Source organism: Mobula birostris, chromosome 3 (assembly GCF_030028105.1).
Source record: "Mobula birostris isolate sMobBir1 chromosome 3, sMobBir1.hap1, whole genome shotgun sequence".
NCBI lineage: Eukaryota > Metazoa > Chordata > Chondrichthyes > Myliobatiformes > Myliobatidae > Mobula > Mobula birostris.
Window position 1 is genome coordinate 217978229 of NC_092372.1, and position 23323 is coordinate 218001551.

Genomic DNA, 23323 nt, shown 5'->3' on the forward strand with positions numbered 1-23323 from the left:
CAGGGCTTACTCCCGAAGCCTTCCCCAGGTGTGGGTATAGCCATAAGGCAGCAGAGCATTAAGATCAGATTTTTCCCTCTGCTAGAGGAGCTGCCAACCCCAGCTGATGAGCCCCATCTGCCCAAAGCGGCTGGTTTTAAGGGGCCAGTAACCTGCCTTCACCCCTTCTCCTGTCGGTAGAAATGGTTCCAATGGACAGTAGGTAAGCTACACATGAAGGCCGGGAGCTTGGTTGTGGGAGTGCCAGTGGGAGCATTGAATAAGTAGTGGGAGTTTGTCCCCATTACCACCCCCGGCTATGACAGCCTTAAGGGACCAGGGTAGGGGAGTCCAAAATTAGAGGATATAATCTTAAGGTGGGAGGGGGAAGATTTTCACCTAGAGAGTGGTCAGTGAATGGAAGAAGCTACCAGAAGTGGTAGAGCTGAGTACAACTGGGGTGGCAAGGTAGAGTAGTGGTTCGCGCAACACTTTACGGGACCAGCCACCCGGGTTCAATTCCTGCCGCTGCCTGTAAGAAGTTTGTATGCTCCCCCTGTGACCGTGTGGGTTTCCTCCGGGTGCTACAGTTTCCTCCCACATTCCAAATGGAGGGTAATTGGTCATTGTAAATTGCCCCGCGATTAGGCTGGGGTTAGATCGAGGGGTTGCTGGGCGGTTCAGCTTGAAGGGCTGGAAGGGCCTATTCCTCACTGTATCTCAATAAATAAATTAATAAACTGTTGTAGTTGTAGTAGATGTTTATTAGAGAGCTCCCTGACCAGGAACAGTTTCGAGAGACAAGGGCCAAACGCAGGCAAATGGGATGAGCTTGGGTTGGCAAGGGTGAGTTGTTTCCGAGCTGCATAACTCTGCGATTTCTTTCTTGTGTTTGTTGCTTTTGGTTCCTGGTGTCTCTTTATAACAAATGTACATCCACCATATCATCAGGTTTACTATCATCACTAACCACTGACACATCGGGAAATGCAAGACTTAAAAATCACTTACATTTCTTAAATAAAATCTCTGAGTGTAAACATCTAACAATCTTACACCATTTTAAAAAGCTGCTTCTCATCTCTGTTCGACCCCTATGAGAATGGTTGCCCACCCATCTTTGCACATTGTTCCCCACCTGCCTTCTCACTCTGCCTGTGTACATCCTGGCTTTGGCGGTGTTGCAGAGGAGGTTCACCGGATTGATTCCAGAGGTGGAGGAGGTTAGAGGGACTGTACTCGCCGGAATTCAGAAGAATGAGAGATCTTGTAGAAACACATAAAATGATGAAAGGGATAGATAAGATAGAGGCAGGATAGTTGTTTCCACTGGTAAGTGAGACTAGAACTAGCGGACACAGTCTCCGGATTCGGGGGAGTAGATTTGGGACGGAGATGAGGAGGAACTGGTTTTCCCAGAGGGAGGTGACTCTGCAGAATTCTCTGCCCAATGAAGCAGCAGAGGCTACCTCAGTAAATATATTGAAGGTAAAGTTAAATAGATGTTTGCACAGTAGGAGAATTGAGGGTTATGGGGAAAAGGCAAGTGGGTGGAGATGAGTCCATGGCCAGATCAGCCATGATCTTATTGAATGGCGGAGCAGGCTCAATGGGCTGGATGGCCAAATCCTGCTCCTATTTCTCCTGCATCCTCATCACTTCTCCCTATCCCACAAATGACTTCCTGCTGACACTGATAATTGGTTTATTATTGTCACTTGTGCTGAGATACGGAGAACAGCTTTTATCTACCTGCCACCCGTGCAGGCCATTCAATGTATACATAAGTACACTGAGGTGGATAGGGGAAAGCAGAATTATCATCTCAAGAGATTCTGCAGATGCTGGAAATCTTGATCAACACACACAAAGTGTTGGAGGAACTCAGCACACCAGGCAATATCTACGTGGGCGGGGGGGAACAAATGGTCATCGTTTCAGTGACTGGAGGAAAGTACAGGGATGGTGATGTCAGAGGTCATTTTATAAAAGTTTACACAGAGAATTAAGGAGAGAAAGGAAGCATGTGACAAGTCCAGGGAATTAACGATGAAGGCCAGTCAAGAGTAGAAAAAGTGCAGAGAGGTACTTTAAAAGAAAATTAGGAAAGAAAAGGGATTACAATTTTAAGATGATTGGAGGAAAGTATACTTTATTGTCGCCAAACAATTGATACTAGAGCGTACAATCATCACAGTGATATTTGATTCTGCGCTTCACGCTCCCTGGAGTACAAATCAATAGTAAATATTAAAAATTCAAATTATAAATCATAAATAGAAAAGGGAAAGTAAGGATGTGCAAAAAAAAACGGGAGGCAGATCCGGATATTTGGAGGGTACGACCCAGATGCGGGTCAGGATCCGTTCAGCAGTCTTATCACAGTTGGAAAGAAGCTGTTCCCAAATCTGGCCGTACAAGTCTTCAAGCTCCTGAACCTTCTCCCGGAGGGAAGAGGGACGAAAAGTGTGTTGGCTGGGTGGGTCGTGTCCTTGATTATCCCGGCAGCACTGCTCTGACAGCGTGCGGTGTAAAGTGAGTCCAAGGACGGAAGGTTGGTTTGTGTGATGTGTTGGGCCGTGTTCACGATCTTCTGCAGCTTCTTCCGGTCTTGGACAGAAGATCGTGAACAGAAGAGGTGATGTCAGAGTTAAATATCTTATACAGAGGGTGGTGGGTCCATGGAACAGTAGAGGCAGATGCATTAGGGACACCCTTAGATAGGCACCTGGACATTTTGTTGGAGGGAAAGTTTAGAAAAATCTTCGAGTAGATTAAAAGGTCGGTGCAACATCTAACGGCCTGTACCACTCCATGTTCTGCACTCTGTGTACCATCTGGAGCACGACTGCACTTGCAATATCCATAATTTTTCAATAAATTTTCCTGTGCTTTTATTGCAGGCCTTGGTGGCTTACTGTTGTCAAGACAAGTATTTCAACCGTGTGCTAAATGTTGCCGTAGGAGGGCGGAAGGTGAGTTGTAATGACCCTGTACTGGTTTTCTTCAGGTAATGCTGGTTGATTTAATTCCGTACAAAGCCATAAGCACTAGAATCAGGAGGAGAGAATCTGGCCCTATAAGCCTTAGGATGGCTGTCTGTCTGTCTGCCATTCAAGAGCACGGCTGGCAGTCCACTGCAGTTTCATTGTCCCACACTGTTCATTCTCATAACGCCTGTGTTTTGGTCACAATCTCCGACTGAGCCTCCACAGCTCTTTGGCAGAGAATTCTCAAGACTCACCACCTTAAAAGGCCTGATCAGATTAGTTATTTCCCACGGTAGGGGATTCTAGGACAAGAGGGCACGACTTCATGATTGAAGGACGTCCATTTAGAACAGAGATGCAGAGAAATTACTTTAGTCAGAGGGTGGTAAATCTGTGGAATTTGTTGCCACGAGTGGCTGTGGAGGCCAAGTCATTGGGTGTATTTAAGGCAGAGATAGATAGGTTCTTGATTAGCCAGGGCATCAAACGGTAGGGGGTGAAAGCAAGGGAGTGGGGTTGACTGGAAGAATTGGATCAGCCCATGATTGAATGGCAGAGCAGACTCGATGGGCCAAATGGCCTGCTTCTCCTCATATATTTTATGGTCTTACGGTCTTCTGAGAAATTGTTCCTCACCTCAGTCTTAAAGAAAGGTGACCCTTGGTCCTAGAACTGATTTTGAAGATCAGGACGTACAGATATTAGGCACAAATATATAGCCAGGGTGCCTAAGACTTTTGCACAGTACTGTAATTTTATGTATTGCACTGTACTACTGTCGCAAGGAAAAACTAATTTCGTGATGGTGATGATGAACCAGTTTCTGATATGGGTCTCTATTGTGGACTGAGAGTGGGAATGGGGCAGGGAGAGGGGAGGGAGTGAGAAGCTCCAGAGAGACATTCTGTAATGATCAATAAATCAATTGTCTGGAATCAAATGACCTTGCCTGGTGTCTCTGAATCTGTTAGGCTTATTCAGAAAATCAGAAGGCATGGAATCCAGGGAAGTTTGGCCAGGTGGATTCAGAATTGGCTTGCCTGCAGAAAGCAGAGGGTGGTGGTGGAGGAAGTACATTCGGATTGGAGGGTTGTGACTAGTGGGGTCCCACAAGGATCTGTTCTGGAACCTCTACTTTTCATGATTTTTATTAACGACCTGGATGTGGGCGTAGAAGGGTGGGTTGGCAAGTTTGCAGACGACACAAAGGTTGGTGGTGTTGTAGATAGTGTAGAGGATTGTCGAAGATTGCAGAGAGACATTGATAGGATGCAGAAGTGGGCTGAGAAGTGACAGATGGAGTTTAACCCGGAGAAGTGTGAGGTGGTACATCTTGGAAGGACAAACTCCAAGGCAGAGTACAAAGTAAATGGCAGGATACTTGTTAGTGTGGAGAAGCAGAGGGATCTGGGGGTACATGTCCACAGATCCTTGAAGGTTGCCTCACAGGTAGATAGGGTAGTTAAGAAAGCTTATGGGGTGTTAGCTTTCATAAATCGAGGGATAGAGTTTAAGAGTCGCGAGGTATTGATGCAGCTCTATAAAACTCTGGTTAGGCCACATTTGGAGCACTGTGTCCAGTTCTGGTCACCTCATTATAGGAAGGATGTGGAAGCATTGGAAATGGTACAGAGAAGATTTACCAGGATGCTGCCTAGTTTAGAGAGTATGGATTATGATCAGAGATTAAGGGAGCTAGGGCTTTATTCTTTGGAGAGGAGGAGGATGAGAGGAGACATGATAGAGGTGTACAAGATATTAAGAGGAATAGATAGAGTGGACAGCCAGCACCTCTTCTCCAGGGCACCACTGCTCAATACAAGAGGACATGGCTTTAAGGTAAGGGGTGGGAAGTTCAAGGGGGATATTAGAGGAAGGTTTTTTTACTCAAAGAGTGGTTGGTGCGTGGAATGCACTGCCTGAGTCAGTGGTGGAGGCAGATACACTAGTGAAGTTTAAGAGACTACTAGACAGGTATATGGAGGAATTTAAAGTGGGGGGTTATATGGGAGGCAGGGTTTGAGGGTCGGCACAACATTGTGGGCCAAAGGGCCTGTACTGCGCTGTACTGTTCTGTATTCTATGTTCTATGTCTCAGGGCTGGGTGTGTCTGCACCTGCACCGATCCCCACCACTGCCACTCCCTCTCTGCCACCTATCCCACACCCCTTCCGTGGCGCTCCACCCTCACTAGTCCCAACATCCTTTGCTCCTGCCAGATTTACAAACTTGTCCTCCACTCCACATTAACAAATGCAGGACTGTGCCAGAGGCTTAGGCTCCTGGTCCTGCAAAACATAGAGGAGTACAGCTCAGTATAGGCCCTTTGGCTCACAATGTCGTGCCAAAATTTAACCTGACCTAACCCTTCCTTCCTACGTACTCTCCACTTCTCTTTTTCCACATGCCTAGCTAAAGAGTTTCTTAAATGCCCCCAATGTATCTGCCTCAGTCACCTCTCCTGGCAGTGTGTTCCATGAACTCACCAGTCTCTGTGTAAAAACACCTACCTCTGATATCCCCCCCCCCCACCATACTTTCCTCCAATCACCTTAAAATTAGCCACTTCCACCCTGGGAAAAAGTCTTTGGCTATCCACTCAATCTATGTCTCTTATCATCTTGTACACCCCTATCAAGTCACCTCTCATCCTCCTTTGCTCCAAAGAGAAAAGCCTCAGCTCACTCAATTGTTCCTCATAAGACATGTCCTTTCACCCGGGCAGCATCTTGGTAAATCTCCTCTGCACATTCCACATCCTTCCTGTAATGACCAGAACCCAACACATTACTCCAAAAGAGGATTAATCAGGGTTTTTAAAGTTTAAAAACTTCGATGTTCAAAATAGATTTATTATCAAAGTACGTATATGTCACCATATACAACCCTGAGATTCATTTTCTTGTGAGCATACCAATAAATCCATAATAAAATAATAACCATAATAGAATCAATGAAAGACCTCACCAACTCGGGCATTCAACCAGTAGGCAAAAGACAAAAACTGTGCAAATGCAAAAAGAAAGAAATAATAATAGTAAATAAACAAAAAAAACATCAAGAACATGAGATGAAGAGTCCTTGAACGTGATTCCGTAGGTTGTGGGAACATTTCAGTGATGGAGTGAATGAAGTTATCCCCTTTGGTTCAAGAGCCTGGTAGTTGAGGGGTAGTAACTGTTCCTGAGCCTGATGGTGTGAGTCCTGAGGCTCCTGCACCCACTTCCAGATGTCTACAGTGAGGAGAGTGCATGGCCTGGTCTTATAGAGCTGCAATATTACCTTGTGGCTCCTGAACTCAATCCCCTGACTGATGAAGGCCAACACACTGCATGCCTTTGTAGCCACACTATCGACTTACACAGCAGCTTTGGCTTCTTTGTTCTTTGTCTCCTTTCTTCAGTCCTTACAGTAGAATGACTTGGCTCCTTTGTTCTGAACACGAATAAAATGCCCGTAATCACAAGATTTAAGTCTTATTCTTAACCTCTGAGAAACCTTCTAAACAACAAATGCAGATCCAACAGGGCAGAGGGTCTTGGGAGTACAAGTACATGGTTCCCCGTAAGCTTTGGCCATGCTGGTCAGGGCATTGAGTACAGAATTTGAGATGCTATGCTGCAGTTGTACAAGATGTTGGCGAGGCTGCATTTACAAAATTGTGTTCAGTTTTGGTCACCCTGCTACGGAAATGATGCTGTTAAGCTGGAAAGGGTGCAGAGGAAATTTACCAGGTACGAGGTACAGTACTGAGTTATGGAGAGAGGTTCAGAATCTTGGGACTTCATCATTGAAGTGTGGGACGATGAGGTGTTATATCTTATACGAGGGGTGATTGATAAGTTCGTGGCCTAAGGTAGAAGGAGTCAATTTCAGAAAACCTAGCACATTTATTCTTCAACATAGTCCCCTTCTACATTTACACACTTAGTCCAGCGGTCGTGGAGCATACAGATCCCTTCTTTGTAGAAGTTGGTGTCTTGGGCCTCCAGAAGTGGTTCACAGTGGGGGTGATTGATAAGTTTGTGGCCTAAGGTAGAAGGAGATGAGTTATTAACTTCAAACTTTCTGCGTAATCACTCAAAGAGTTGCACTACATGTGCATGTAACGAGAGCTGTATAACTCATCTCCTTCTACCTCAGGCCACAACATATCAATCACACCCCCACCCCGCCCATCCGTAGATATACACAACATCATTCGGAGTCTTCCCCAACTAGAAGCCCTGAATGAACCATGAGATCTGCAATCTGCTGAGAGCCAGATCAGTGGTGTTCAGATCTGGCAATCAATTAAAATACAAGCGGTCCAGGTGTGATCTCCGGAAATCCATCTCACATGCAAAGTGGCAATTCCAGACCAAATCTGAATCACCGAAGGATGGCAGAGCTTGAATTCCCTCACCTCCTCCAGAGCGAGACCAGACAAGGCTTCACTCCCAGATGAACTCAATGCCTTTTATACTCACGTTGGCTGTCAAAACATGGAAGCCCACAAACTCTCACAGGCCGTGATGACCCTGTGATTTCAATCTCTGAGGTCGGCATGAGAAAATCCTTCAGGAGGGTGAGACTACAGAAAGCATCCAGCCTAGACAGGGTACCTGGCTGAGTACTAAAGACCTGTATTGGTCAACTGGCTGGAGCGTTCACTGAGATCTTTAACCTCTTGCTTTGGCAGTCTGAAGTACAGACCTGTTTCAAGCAGGCTTCAATTATACTGGTGTCTAAGAAGAATATGGTAACCTACCCTAATTACTATTGTCCAGTAGCACTTAACATCCACTATGATGACGTGCTTTGAGAATTTGGTGATGAAACAAATCAACCCCTGCCTGAGAATGATTAGGATCCTCGCCAATTTGTCTACAGTCGCAACAGGTCAACGGCAGGTGTCATTTCATTGGCTTTTCACACAACCCTGGAACATCTAGACAGCAAAGATGCATACATCAGGATGCTCTTCATTGACTACAGCTCAGCATTCAATACTATCATCCCCTCAAAGCTAATCAATAAGCTTCAAGACCTAGACGTCAATACCTCCTTGTGCAACTGGATCCTTGATTTCCTTTCTTGTAGATCCCAGTCAGTTTGGATTGGCGACAACATCTCCTCCACAATCTCCCTCAGCACAGGTGCACCACAAGGTTGTGTGCTTTGCCCCCTTCTCTATTCACTTCACATTTATGACTGTGAGGCTAAGCACAGCTCCCTCCAATGTCATATTTAAATATATTGATGTCACCGCTGTCATTTGCCAAATCAAAGGCAGCAATAAATCAAAACGTAGGAGGGAGATTGAAAATCTGGCTGAGTGGTGCCACAACAACAACCTCTTACTACTCAATGTCAGCAAGACCAAGGAGCTGATTATTGACTTCAGGAGGAGAAAACCAAGGGTCCATGAGAAAGTTCTCATCGGGGATCAGAGGTGGAGAGGGTCAGCAACTTTAAACTCCTCAGTGTTATCATTTCAGAGGACCTGTCCTGGGCCCAGCATGTAAGTGCCATTATGAAGAAAACACAGCAGTGCCTTTACTTTATTAGAAGTTTGCGAAGATTCAGCATGTCATCTAAAACTTTGACGAACTTCTATAGGTGTGTGGTGGAGTGTATACTGACTGGTTGCATCACGGGCTGGTATGGAAGCACCAATGCCCTTGAACAGAAAAGCCCACGTGAAGTAGTGGATATGGCCCAGTCCATCACGGGCAAAGCCCTCCCCACCATTGAGTACATCGACACTGAGTGTTGTCACAGGAAAGCAGCTTCCATCATCAAGGACCCCCACCATCTAGACCATGCTCTCTTCTCACCGCTGCCATCGGAAAGGAGCCTCAGGACTCAGGTTCAGGAATGGTTTTTACCCCTCAACCATCAGGCTCTTGAACCAGAGGGGGATAATTTCATTCAACTTCACTTGCCCCATCACTGAACTGTTCCCATAAACTATGAACTCACTTTCAAGGACTCTTCATCTCATGTTCTCAATATTTATTGTTTATTATTATTATATTTTCTTAGCTCAAGCTGGTAAAACCTTCATAGCCAAGCACACTCATTTCGCAATTGCTAGGAACTTTCGGACTTTTCTAGTGGTGTTTCGTATTGTGGCTTTCTGGAGATTTATTATTATTATTATTATTTCTGTTTTTTTCTTTTTGTATTTGCACAGTTTGTTGTCTTTCGTTGGGTGCGGTCTTTCATGGATTCAATTGTGTTTCTTGGATTTACTGTGTATGCCTGCAAAAAATGAATCTCAGGGTTGTATACGGTGACCATATGAAATTTGATAATAAATTTACTTTGAACTTAGAGAGGTGTATAAAATCACGAGGGGCATAGACAGGGTGAATGCACACAGTCATTTTCCCAGGGAATCAAAAACTAGATGGCATAGGTTTAAGGTGATGGGGAGGAGATTTCGTGTGAACATGAGGAGCAACTTCATCACCCAGTGGATGGTCAGTACATGGAATGAGCAGCCAGGGAAAGTTGTTAAGGCCGGTAGATTGAAAAGGTACTTGGACTGGTACATGGATAGGAAGAGTTTAGAGAGATACAGGCCAAATGCAGGCAAGTAGAATTAGCTTAAAGGGGAATAAAAGTAAATTTATTATCAGAGGACATATATGTCACGATATACTACCCTGAGATTCACAATAGAACAAAGAAATCCAGTAGAATCAATGAGGAGCTACACACTGACAAAGGCTGACAAACAACCAGTGTGCAAAGGGAGACAAACTGCAAATACAAAACAAGCAAGCAATAATAAATAAATAAATACATCCATTCATATATACAAACAAACGTACTACAGAGAACGTGAGTTGTAGAGTCCTTGAAAGCAAGCCCATAGGTTGTGGAATCAGTTCAGTGTTGAGGTGAGTGAAGTTGTATGTTAAAAATATGGGTTATGATGTTTAATTTTATCAAAGGAAAAAAATGGCCTGAGTCACTTGGCACTTTAGTGCTAGGGTATTTATTATGTGCTTCAAAAATCAAATTTACCAAATTACTGAATAAATGTAATGTTTACAAAAGAGTATCAACAAGAAAACACAATAGCTCCATACTATTCTTGTTCTGTGTGAACTCCTGGCAGACTCCCTCTCCCCATCTTACTGAGAGCGATTAGCTCCTCTTAAAGGCACCAGGATTTAATTACCAACAAAGTTAATTTAAGACTACACATGAATCAGATTATGATGCACCCCACAATGTAGTTACAATCATATTGAAAAATAAACAGAAGTATCCACATTAAATATAATATACAAACAACATATACACAGTTACACATCCCCATTACTAAAGAAATGGAATATTCCGATGTGTATGGCGGGAAAGGCGCCATAAAGCCAACCGAGTGTGTCAGCTTGGTCTAGGACCCAGCGGACACCACAGAACTGCGTGTAGACTACAAATCTAGTTTGGATCTATTGGGCTGAATCCATGCTGACACTCAGCTACTGACCTGTCGGTGAGATCCACTGGTTGAGACCTCTGAATACTGAATCATTCTTTGCCTAATCTTTGACAAATGGTGACAGATACATAGATTGACGTGTAATCTGTAGACAGCATTCAATACAGCAGCTCTGACAACACAGTGCTGCACAAAAAAATGCCAATCTAATTAATATACCAACGTCCCAACTGGGAATGGCCTATTAGACAAGTGCTAACCGTCGAGGTGTTGATGTCACAGTGAGCGTGTGAGGGACTGGTGAACCAAGGCGAATATATTTGCTCTGTTCTTTACAGTGTTCAACCGCCTTTTGCCGGTCTCGTCCAGGAAGCCTCGGAGATCACGAGATACTCAGGGGCAAGCAAGATGTGAGATTATGCACAATTACTGCTCTGATTCATGCACACAGAGAGTGCTTGGCAATTGGTAGGTGCCTGAAGACTTGCTGCTAATCACACCTACACTGAGCTGGTAATAAAATCCAAAATAAATACCGGCAGGCAAGGACAAGTTGAAATACTCATTGAATTCGCTCTTTAAATTGCTGATGGATAGCAATGCATCATTCAAATCCTGATGACCGGTGCATTAAGGACAGTGACATTAAATATGAGTGCCACGGTAGCGTAGTGGTTAGCCTGCCACTTGGGGGCGTTAGAGTTCAGAGTTCAATTCCGCTCTCCTCTGTGAGAAAGTTTGTACATCTTTCCCGTGTGCATGTAACAACTCACTTATTGTCAACCAAATGCAGAACATAAAGCCCGGTAAGAAACTTAGTGTTGTCATGTCTTCACGTCAGACCTGCCTCGTAAAGGGAACCCCAACTCGATGTTGGTGGTTGTGAATTACTCACGTGTGTCCACCCCTTACATTACCCTACACTCCAGTTTCCTCCCACAGTCCAAAGACACACCAGTTAATTGGGTAATTGGTCATTGTAAATTGTCCTGAGATTAGGCTTGGGTTGATGGGTGGTGTGGCTCGCTGGGCTGGAAGAGGCTGTTTCGTGCCCTTTCTAAATAATATTGCACACAATGTGGTGTTCACATTGAGGGGACACATGTCCAGCTGGATAGGTACTGGGCAGCACAGTAGTGCAGTCACTGGAGCTGCTGCCCTGTGTCCTCAGTGACCCAGGTTTGGTCCAGACATGGGTCCTTTATGCATCTGGTTTGCACATTCTCCCTGTGGCTGCATGGGTTTCCAGTTTCCCTCCACATCCCAAGGGGTTAGCAGGCTAATTGGCCACTGTAAATTGTCCCCTGGTGTGTACGTAGGATCTGTGGGGGGAGGGGGCTCAGAGTAATTCAGCACTAAATCAGGCCCTTCAGCCCGTCACGATCTTGCCAGCCATCAGCTACCTGTCTGTACAAATGCAATACAATGTTTGCATTCATCTTGAAAGGACTCGAATACAAAAGCAAGGATGTGATGCTGAGGCTTAAAAGGCATTGGCCAGACTGCACTGGAAGTTTTGAGCACCTTATCAAAGAAAAGATTTGCTGGTATTGGAGAGAGTTCAAAGGAGAATGATTCCAGAAATGAAGGGATTAACGTATGCGGAGCATTTGATGGTTCTGGGCCTGTACTCACTAGAGTTTAGAAGAATGAGGAGGGGTTCTCATTGGAACCTATTGAATATTGAAAGGCCTAGATAGAATGGACATGGAGAGGAAGTTTCCTATAGCGGGGGAGTCCAGGACCAGAGGATAGAGGGATGCCCATTTAGAACAGAGATGAAGAAGAATTTCTTTAGCCAGAGGGTGGCGAATCTGTGGAATTCATTGCCATAGATAGCTGTAGCGGCTAAGTCATTGAGTATATTTAAAGCAGAGGTTGATAGGTTCTTGATTTGTTAGGACGTCCAAGGTTACAAGGAGAAGGTAGGGGAAAGGGGTTGAAAGAGATAATATATCAGCCACGATGGAATGGCATAATTCTGCTCCTATGTCTTATGGTCTTATACTACTCTCTTGATTAGGTTTTTATATCTTAGTGAATCAAGTACTCATCCACTACAGTAGATGGAGTTAGGGCAGTATCTGTCTACACAGTCACAACTTGTAGGGGACCGAGGTCACAGCCTTGTGGAGTGCCAGATTATGGAATATCTGAGGTGGAGTGTAGCTGCCTATTGTAACTTACTGTGTTCTATTAGTCAGGAAGTTGAGGATCCAGTTGCGGCAGGAGGCATTGACTTCCAGGCTCTGGAGTTCAGTGATGAGTTTGCTTTGGAAACTGACAAGGCAGTCTCTTCAATTGACACTGTACAGTGGTACCTCAAATCATGTAACGTCCATATCCAGTTAATTAAAACAACCCCCTCTCTCTTCTACCTACAGTGCAACCAAAATTCTCATGCCTTTGGACTGCACACCCACTACTGTGAGGAGAAAAACCTCCTGTCAGAGCATGTCTGTACCAAGAATATGGGTCTCAATTACAGAAAATCACAATATGGACAGTTTTCAAACTCCTCCATCACTTGGGTGTACACTGTATTGCATTTTAGGGGCTTAGTGTCAAATGTTCAATAATGTCTCCAGCATATAATACTATATATGGTATAACATACTGAACATAGTATAATGTATAGAGATTATATATACTATATCCATATAATATATAGTATATGTAACATATTAAGCAGGGTACATACAGTGCCTATAAAAAGTATTCACCCCATCTTGGAATTTTTCACTTTTTATTGTTTTACAACATTGAATCACAGTGGATTTAATTTGGCTTTTTTGACACCGATCAACAGAAAAGACTCTTTCCTGTCAAAGTGAAAACAAATTTCTACAAAATGGTTTAAATTTATTGCAAATTAAACACAAAGTACAAACGTTTATAATTGATTGCATAAGTATTCACCCCCTTCAGGTCAGTATTTAGTAGATGCACCTTTGGCAGCAATTACAGCTTTGAGTCTGTGTGGCTAGGTTTCTATCAGCTTTGCACATCTGGACACTGCAATTTTTCTGCATTTTTCTTTGCAAAACTGCTCAAGCTCTGTCAGATTGCATGGGGATTGTGAGTGAACATCCCTTTTCCAAGTCCAGCCACAAATTCTCGGTTAGATTGAGGTCTGGACTCTGACTTGGCCACTCCAGGACATTAACTTAGTTGTTTTTAAGCCATTCCTGTGTAGCTTTGATGTCATTGTCTTGCTGGAAAACAAATCTTCTCCCAAGTGGCAGTACTCTTGCAGACTGCATCAGATTTTCCTCCAGGATTTCCCTGTATTTTGCTACATTCATTTTACCCTTAATCTTCACAAGCCTTCCAGGGCCTGCTGCAGTGAAGCATCCCCACAGCATGATGCAGCCACCATCATGCTCCATGGTAGGGATGGTGTGTTTTTGATGATGTGCAGTGTTTAGCATTTATTCTGATGGCCAGAAAGCTCAATTTTGGTTTGATCAGACCATAGAACCTTCCTCCAGCTGACTTAGGAGACTTTCCCATATACCTTCTGACAAACTCTAGCCAAGATTTCATCTGAGTTTTTTCAACAGTGATTTTCTCTTTGCCGCTCTCCCATAAAGCTGCTACTGGTGAAGCAACCGGGCAACAGTTGTTGTAGGTGCAGTTTTGGGCTCCTCATCTTAGAAGAGATGTGCTGGCATTGGAGAGAGTCCAGAGGAGGTTCACAAGGATGATTCCAGGAATGAAAGTGTTATCATACGAGGAACATTTGGGTCTGTACTCGCTGGAATTTGGAAGGATGAGGGGGGATCTCATTGAAACCTTTTCAATGTTGAAAGGCCTAGACAGAGTAGATGTGGAAAGGATGTTTCCCATGGTGGGAGAGTTTAGAACGAGAGAGCAAAGCCTCAGGATAGAGGGGTATCCTTTCAAAACAGAGATGCGGAAAAATTTCTTTAGCCAAAGGGTGGTGAATTTGTTGCCACATGCAGCTGTAGTGGCAAGGTCGTTAGGTGTATTTAAGGCAGAGATTGATAGGTTCTTGATTGGACATGGCATCAAAGGTTACGGGGAGAAAGCTGGGAACTGGGGTTGAGGAGGAGATAAAAGAAAAGGATCAGCCATGATTGAATGGTGAAGCAGACTCAATGGGCCAGATGACCTAATTCTGCTCCTATGTCTTATGGGGAGAAGGCAGGAGATTGGGGCTGTGAGGAAAATTGGATCAGCCATGATGAAATGGCGGAGCAGATTTGATGGGTCAAATGGCCTGATTCTGTTCCTATATCCTATGGTCTTAATTTGCAGGTTGAGATTGCGGTGGAATATAAAAGTAAGGATGTGATGTTGAGGCTTTATAAGGCACTGGTATGGTCTCACCTGGAGTATTGGGAGCCATTTTGAACCCTTTATCTTAGAAAGGATGTACTGGAACTGGAGAGGGTTCAAAGGAAGTTCATGAAAATGATTCCAGGATTGAATGGCTTGTCATATGAAGAGTGTTTGATGGTTCTGGGCCTGTATTCAGTAGAATTCAGAAGAATGAAGCGTGGCCTTATTGAAACCTATCAAATGGTGAAAGGCCCTGATAGAGTGGATGTGGAGAGGATGTTTCCTATGGTGGGAGAATGGGAGAATCTAAGAATAGAGGACACAGCTTCAGAATAGGATGTCATTTTTAAATGGAGAAAAGGATTTTTTTAGCCGGAGGGTGGTGAATCTGTGGGATTCGTTTCCACAGGCAGCTGTGGAGGTCAAGTCTTCATTTATATTTAAGGAAGAGGTTTGTAGATTCTTGATTAGTCAGGTTGTGAAGGAATAGAGGCAGAAAGGCAGGAGATTGGGGCTAAGAAGAAAATTGGATCAGTCATGATGAAATGGCAGAGAAGACTTGATGGACCAAATGGCCAAATTCTGCTCCAATATCTTATGGTTGTATGGTCTAATACTCGTGTGTGTGTGTGTGTGTGTGTGTGAGAGAGAGAGAGAGAGAGAGGAGAATAAGTAGTTTGCAAGTGTTAACAAAGGAGAAAGTTGTACCATAAAATGTTTTCCCTGCTGCTAAAATTATTAATAGGCAACTTGCCTTTCTAAAACCTGGATGTCATTCAGGAACTTGACCTGCCTTACAACTGCAGGAGAGAAATCTCTGTATTATGCTTGTTTATTCTTGTGGTTAATGGATCGATATGAAGAAGCTAGAGAATATTCTGACAAACCGATGAAAATTTCCAATGGATCAAAAGAGGTAGGTATTTAAAATAGCACTTAGATACAAGGACTTTGCAAAATATCAACTGCAACCACATCTCTACTCATGCCCTTTAATCAGGACTTGCTTCTCTACATTTTTTTTTAAATAGAGACAGCATGATAAAATGGAAACTAGTCCATTCAGCCAAATGAGCCTACTCCACCCAATTACACCCAAGTGACCAATTAACCCATCTGGAATGTGGGAAGAAACCAGGGAGGTCTAACTTCTTGTAGGCAGCGGTGGGAATTGAACCTGCGTCACCTGCGCTGTAATAGTGTTATTTAAAGATTCAAGATTCAAAAAACTTTATTGTCATTCTAACCGTACATCAGCTCTGCAAGGCAGAATGAGACAGCGTTTCCCAGAAGCAGTGCAATCATAACATAACAAACGCAACACTAAATAATAAACATAACAATAAACAGTAAAACACAACAGCCACATGTCAGTTAAAATCAAGTTGTAAGTGTCCAGTGCGAGTTAAAAGTGTTCAAAGCAGAGTCAGGTGGAGCAGCTATTTAGCAGTCTGACTGCCTGTGGGAGGAAGCTGCTTAGTAGCCTTGTGGTTTTAGTTTTGATGCTCCTGTAACGTTTGCCTGATGGCAGAAGAACAAACAGTTCATGGAGAGGGTGTGAGGGGTCTTTAATGGTGTACCCTGTCTTCCGGAGGCATCGACTCTGAAAGAGGTCTTGGACAGAAGGTAGGGAGACCCCAATAACCTTATGCTAACCATTACGCTATTCTGTGCCATTTCTCCGTATAGTATATTACAGTAATTTTGTCCATCTACATGAAACTCTGGAATTACTTAAGTTTAACACTGCTCTTCTGAGATAAAGTACCCTTGAGAACAGAGCACTTCCCTCAGCATCCACTGAAACTTAATTGTAGATCAGGGATCCTTTGCAACACAAGAACAGATGCAGATGACCCTGCTGCTACAATTCTGGACTCTTGCTGACTGCTGAAGTTACGACTGGTGGCTGTGTTTTGAGCTCTGGAATTCTCTTGAAAAGCCTTTTCCTCTTACCCTCTTTTCCTTGCTGCATAAAGTCCGCCTGTTTGACCAGGGTATGTGCCCAATGACCTGGCAACAATTTTGCTTTGGTTTGATAGCACTAGAGAGGACTATGAGACATCGGAGTAGAATTAGGCCACTCGGCCCATTGAATCTGCTCTACCATTTCAGCGTGGCTGATTTATTATTCCTCTCAACTCCATTCTCCTGCCTTCCCACACCCATAACCTTTGAACCCATCACAAATCAAAACCTATCACCCTCCACTTTAAATATCATCATCATCATCATTAAGTATCGTGTTCTATGACGTGGGCGATCGTGGTCTTGATTGTTCTCGGCAAATTTCTACTACAGAAGTCATTTGCCATCGCCTTTTTCTGGGCAGTGCCTTTACAAGACGGGTGACCCCAGCCATTATCAATGCTCTTCACAGATTGTCTGCCTCGTGTCACATAGAAACACAGAAACATAGAAAATAGGTGCAGGAGTAGGCCATTCGGCCCTTCGAGCCTGCACCGCCATTTATTATGATCATGGCTGATCATCCAACTCAGAACCCCGCCCCAGCCTTCCCTCCATACCCCCTGACCCCCGTAGCCACAAGGGCCGTATCTAACTCCCTCTTAAATATATCCAATGTACTGGCCTCAACTGCTTCCTGTGGCAGAGAATTCCACAGATTCACCACTCTCTGTGTGAAGAAGTTTTTCCTAATCTCGGTCCTAAGAGGCTTCCCCTTTATCCTCAAACTGTGACCCCTCATTCTGGACTTCCCCAACATCAGGAACAATCTTCCTGCATCTAGCCTGTCCAATCCCTTTAGGATCTTATACATTTCAATCAGATCCCCCCTCAATCTCCTAAATTCCAACGCGTACAAGCCCAGTTCATCCAGTCTTTCTTCATATGAAAGTCCTGCCATCCCAGGAATCAATCTGGTGAACCTTCTTTGTACTCCCTCTATGGCAAGGAGGTCTTTCCTCAGATTAGGGGACCAAAACTGCACACAATACTCCAGGTGTGGTCTCACCAAGGCCTTGTACAACTGCAGTAGTACCTCCCTGCTCCTGTACTCAAATCCTCTCGCTATAAATGCCAGCATACCATTCGCCTTTTTCACCGCCTGCTGTACCTGCATGCCCACTTTCAATGACTGGTGTATAATGACACCCAGGTCTCGTTGCACCTCCCCTTTCCCTAATCGGCCACCATTCAGATAATAATCTGTTTTCCTATTTTTGCTACCAAAGTGGATAACTACACATTTATCCACATTAAATTGCATCTGCCATGAATCTGCCCATTCACCCAACCTATCCAAGTCACCCTGCATCCTCTTAGCATCCTCCTCACAGCTAACACTGCCACCCAGCTTCGTGTCATCCGCAAACTTGGAGATGCTGCATTTAATTCCCTCATCCAAGTCATTAATATATATTGTAAACAACTGGGGTCCCAGCACTGAGCCTTGCGGTACCCCACTAGTCACTGTCTGCCATTCTGAAAAGGTCCCGTTTATTCCCACTCTTTGCTTCCTGTCTGCCAACCAATTCTCCATCCACATCAATACCTTACCCCCAATACCATGTGCTTTAAGTTTGCACACTAATCTCCTGTGTGGGACCTTATCAAAAGCCTTTTGAAAATCCAAATATACCACATCCACTGGTTCTCCCCTATCCACTCTACTAGTTACATCCTCAAAAAATTCAATGAGATTCGTCAGACATGATTTTCCCTTCACAAATCCATGCTGACTTTGTCCGATGATTTCACCACTTTCCAAATGTGCTGTTATCACATCTTTGATAACTGACTCCAGCAGTTTCCCCACCACCGACGTTAGGTTAACCGGTCTATAATTCCCCGGTTTCTCTCTCCCTCCTTTTTTAAAAAGTGGGGTTACATTAGCCACCCTCCAATCTTCAGGAACTAGTCCAGAATCTAACGAGTTTTGAAAAATTATCACTAATGCATCCACTATTTCTTGGGCTACTTCCTTAAGCACTCTAGGATGCAGACCATCTGGCCCTGGGGATTTATCTGCCTTCAATCCCTTCAATTTACCTAACACCACTTCCCTACTAACAAGTATTTCGCTCAGTTCCTCCATCTCACTGGACCCTCTGTCCCCTACTATTTCTGGAAGATTATTTATGTCCTCCTTAGTGAAGACAGAACCAAAGTAATTATTCAATTGGTTTGCCATGTCCTTGCTCCCCATAATCAATTCACCTGTTTCTGTCTGTAGGGGACCTACATTTGTCTTTACCAGTCTTTTCCTTTTTACATACCTATAAAAGCTTTTACAGTCAGTTTTTATGTTCCCTGCCAGTTTTCTCTCATAATCTTTTTTCCCCTTCCTAATTAAGCCCTTTGTCCTCCTCTGCTGAACTCTGAATTTCTCCCAGTCCTCAGGTGAGCCACTTTCTCTGGCTAATTTGTATGCTGCTTCTTTGGAATTGATACTATCCCTAATTTCTCTTGTCAGCCACGGGTGCACTACCTTCCTTGATTTATTCTTTTGCCAAACTGGGATGAACAATTGTTGTAGTTCATCCATGCAACCTTTAAATGCTTGCCATTGCATATCCACCGTCAATCCTTTAAGTGTCATTTGCCAGTCTATCTTAGCTAATTCACGTCTCGTACCTTCAAAGTTACCCCTCTTTAAGTTCAGAACCTTTGTTTCTGAATTAACTATGTCACTCTCCATCTTAATGAAGAATTCCACCATAATATGGTCACTCTTACCCAAGGGGCCTCTCACGACAAGATTGCTAATTAACCCTTCCTCATTGCTCAAAACCCAGTCCAGAATAGCCTGCTCTCTAGTTGGTTCCTCGACATGTTGGTTCAAAAAACCATCCTGCATACGTTCCAAGAAATCCTCTTCCTCAGCACCTTTACCAATTTGGTTCACCCAATCTACCTGTAGATTGAAGTCACCCATTATAACTGCTGTTCCTTTATTGCACACATTACTAATTTCCTGTTTAATACCATCTCCGACCTCACTACTACTGTTAGGTGGCCTGTACACAACTCCCACCAGCATTTTCTGCCCCTTAGTGTTATGCAGCTCTACCCATATCGATTCCACATCTTCCCGGCTTATGTCCTTCCTTTCTATAGCGTTCGTCTCTTCTTTAACCAGCAACGCCACCCCACCTCCCCTCCCTTCATGTCTATCCCTCCTGAATATTGAATATCCCTGAACGTTGAGCTCCCATCCTTGGTCACCCTGGAGCCATGTCTCTGTGATCCCAACTATATCATAATCATTAATAACAATCTGCACTTTCAATTCATCCACCTTATTACGAATGCTCCTTGCATTGACACACAAAGCCTTCAGGCGCTCTTTTACAACTCTCTTAGCCCTTATACAATTATGTTGAAAAGTGGTCCTTTTTAATGCTTGCCCTGGATTTGTCGGCCTGCCACTTTTACTCTTCTCCTTAGTACTTTTTGCTTCTATCCTCACTTTACACCCCCCTGTCTCTCTGCACTGGTTCCCATCCTCCTGTTGTGAACTAACCTCCTCACGCCTAGCCTCTTTAATTTGATTCCCACCCCCCAACCATTCTAGTTTAAAGTCACCTCAGTAGCCCTCGCTAATCTCCCTGCCAGGATATTGGTCCCCCTAGGATTCAAGTGTAACCCGTCCTTTTCGTACAGGTCACGCCTGCGCCAAAAGAGGTCCCAATGATCCAAAAACTTGAATCCCTGCCCCCTGCTCCAATCCCTCAGCCACGCATTTATCCTCCACCTCATCGCATTCCTACTCTCACTGTCGCGTGGCACAGGCAGAAATCCCGAGATTACTACCTTTGCGGTCCTTTTTCTCAACTCCCTTCCTAGCTCCCTATATTCTCCTTTCAGGACCTCATCCCTTTTCCTACCTATGTCATTGGTACCTATATGTACCACGACCTCTGGCTCCTCACCCTCCCACTTCAGGATATCTTGGACACGATCAGAAATATCCCGGACCCTGGCACCAGGGAGGCAGACTACCATCCGGGTCCCTGGACTGCGTCCACAGAATCTCCTATCTGACCCCCTTACTATCGAGTCCCCTATCACAACTGCCCTCCTCTTCCTTGCCCTACCCTTCTGAGCTACAGGGCCAGACTTCTGTGCCGGAGGCACGGCCACTGTCACTTCCCCCGGGTAAGCTGTCCCCCCCAACAGTACTCAAACAGGAGTACCTATTGTTAAGGGGTACAGCCATCGGGGTACTCCCTATTACCTGACTCTTCCCCTTCCCCCTCCTAACCGTGACCCACTTGTCTGTCTCCCGTGGCCCCGGCATGACCACCTGCCTGCAACTCCTCTCTATCAACTCCTCACTCTCCCTGACCAGACGAAGGTCATCGAGCTGCAGCTCCAGTTACGTAACGCGGTCCCTTAGGAGCTGCATCTTGATGCACTTGGCGCAGATGTAGACGTCCGGGAGGCTTGGAGACTCCAGGGCCTCCCACATCCGACACCGAGAACAGCAAACTGCCCTCACACTCATACTGCCCCTCTCCTCAAATAACAACAGAAAATGAATGCCAAACCTCCCTCACCTCGCCCGTTTCCGCCTAAGCCCGTTGAGCCGAAGCCCTTAAGCCTTCACTCTGCTCCCGGCTCACTCTGCAGCCCGCAAACTACACTGCCCGCTCTATGAGGCTCTGTCACATAACCAGGACTTGTGATATGCACTGGCTGCTTATACAACCATCCATCAGCTGCTCCCGTGGGCTTCACGTAACCCTGATCGTTGGGGGAGGGGGGCCAAGAGTGGCCTGCAGGCTAGCAGAGGGAAGGACTGCCTTACACCTCCTTTGGTAGAGACTTACCTCCACCTGGGTTGGGCTTTCACCATGGTAGTTATAATGTCTGTTACTGCCCATTATACAGCTGGTGGTTAGGGCAGTAATGAAGGTTCTCCATCTTTGGTGGTGTTCATCATGTCAGTAGCACTCTTAGTCTGGCGTCTACCCTTTGACCTGTTTGGCATGAATGACCCTACCAAGAGTCAAAGCATAAAGCCCTGCCTCCAGCCAACGTAGCTCTCCAGGTCATTGAAGCATGCAAACCTCCAAACTCGATGACAAGGTTGTGGTCCTCTTGGAGGTATAATGTTGTACAGCCTAGAAGTGGGTCCTTTGGCCCACCCTGTCCTTCACAACCTTTACCAATCTGCACTAATCCCACTCTCCCACATTAGGACCATATCCTTCTCGGCCTTGCCTAATGAAATGTCTGTCTAAATGGCTGCACAAATGGAAATTGATGGAGTTAGTGCTGGTGATCCCAAAGTGGGTCTCATGCTCATAACCTCCTTCCTCTGGGCTTCAATGCTTACTAAGCCCAAATGGGCCATTCCAAATTTCAGCAAGGGACAGCTCACTGCTGTCTTGAGTAATACAGATACACAATGCCCTTAAGGGCTCCTGATCTGTGTTGAGTTAATTATTCAATAGAACGGATCCCACGATACAATTTAAAAGAGGAGTCATGACCTCGGCCAAACTTCACCCCCGACCAACATAAGCCATAGGACCATCAGGCGTAGGATCAGAATTAGGCCATTTGACCCATTGAGTTTGCACTGCCATTTGATCATGGTTTATTTATTATCCCTCTCAAACCCATTCACCTGCCTTCTCCCCAAAACCTTTGACACCTTTACTAATCAAGAACTGATCAACCTCTGCTTTAAAAATAACCAATGACTTGGCCTCCACTGCCATCTGTGGCAATGAATTCCATAGATTCACCACCCTCTCATTTAAATAAATTTTTCCTCACCTCTGTCCTAAAGAGACGTCCCTCTATTCTGAGGCTTTACCCTCTGGTCCTAGACTCTTCCACTAGAGGAAATATCCTCTCCTCTGATCTCTATTAATTTAACAATGATAAAATTCCAAATTTAATGTTATGCCTCCATGTTACCTGCTACCTTTCCTGCAATAGTGTGATTATTACAATGTTATCTGCTATGAAGCTCTGATATACGAACATACATTTACTGCTCGATACACCGCTGGTGTTCAGGGTGGCAATGAAGGTCCCCCATCTCTGGTGATGTTCAGGGTTCCCTCTCACTTTTCACCACTGTCAGCCATGCAAGTCTCGGATGGAGACTTAGGAATACCGTCACATTCAGATCTAGAAGTACTCTTCATTGTTGTTTCCGTAATAGTTTTGTCTGACCAGTCAGAGTTGTTAGCCCTGAGCTGAACCCCTGAAGCTGGAAGACCAGCAGACCACTCATAGTCTGACCTCTACTCCATGGCCTGTCTGGCATGAGTGAACCTACCAAGACCCAAAGCATAAAGTCCTGACTTCAGCCAGCATAGCTCTCTGGGTCACTGAGGCACTCAAGTCTCCAAATGACGACAAGGTTGTTGTCCTCTTGCAGGATGCGAACGTGTGTATTTTTCTTAAAGTATGTCTATGGAATTAGAGCGATACGTCATGGTGATGGAGGAATTAGAGTTCGTCAAGGTACCAGGGATGATTCACTGTTTGAAATATCAGGCGAGTTTAATGCTCCCCTTTCATCAAAGGCAGCAGTTATGACAGTTCAGCACTCCCACCAGTATTGCACAGGCTTACTTCTGGAGCTTATGATATGTCAACGTAGACAGAAGAGAGTCCGCAGATGCTG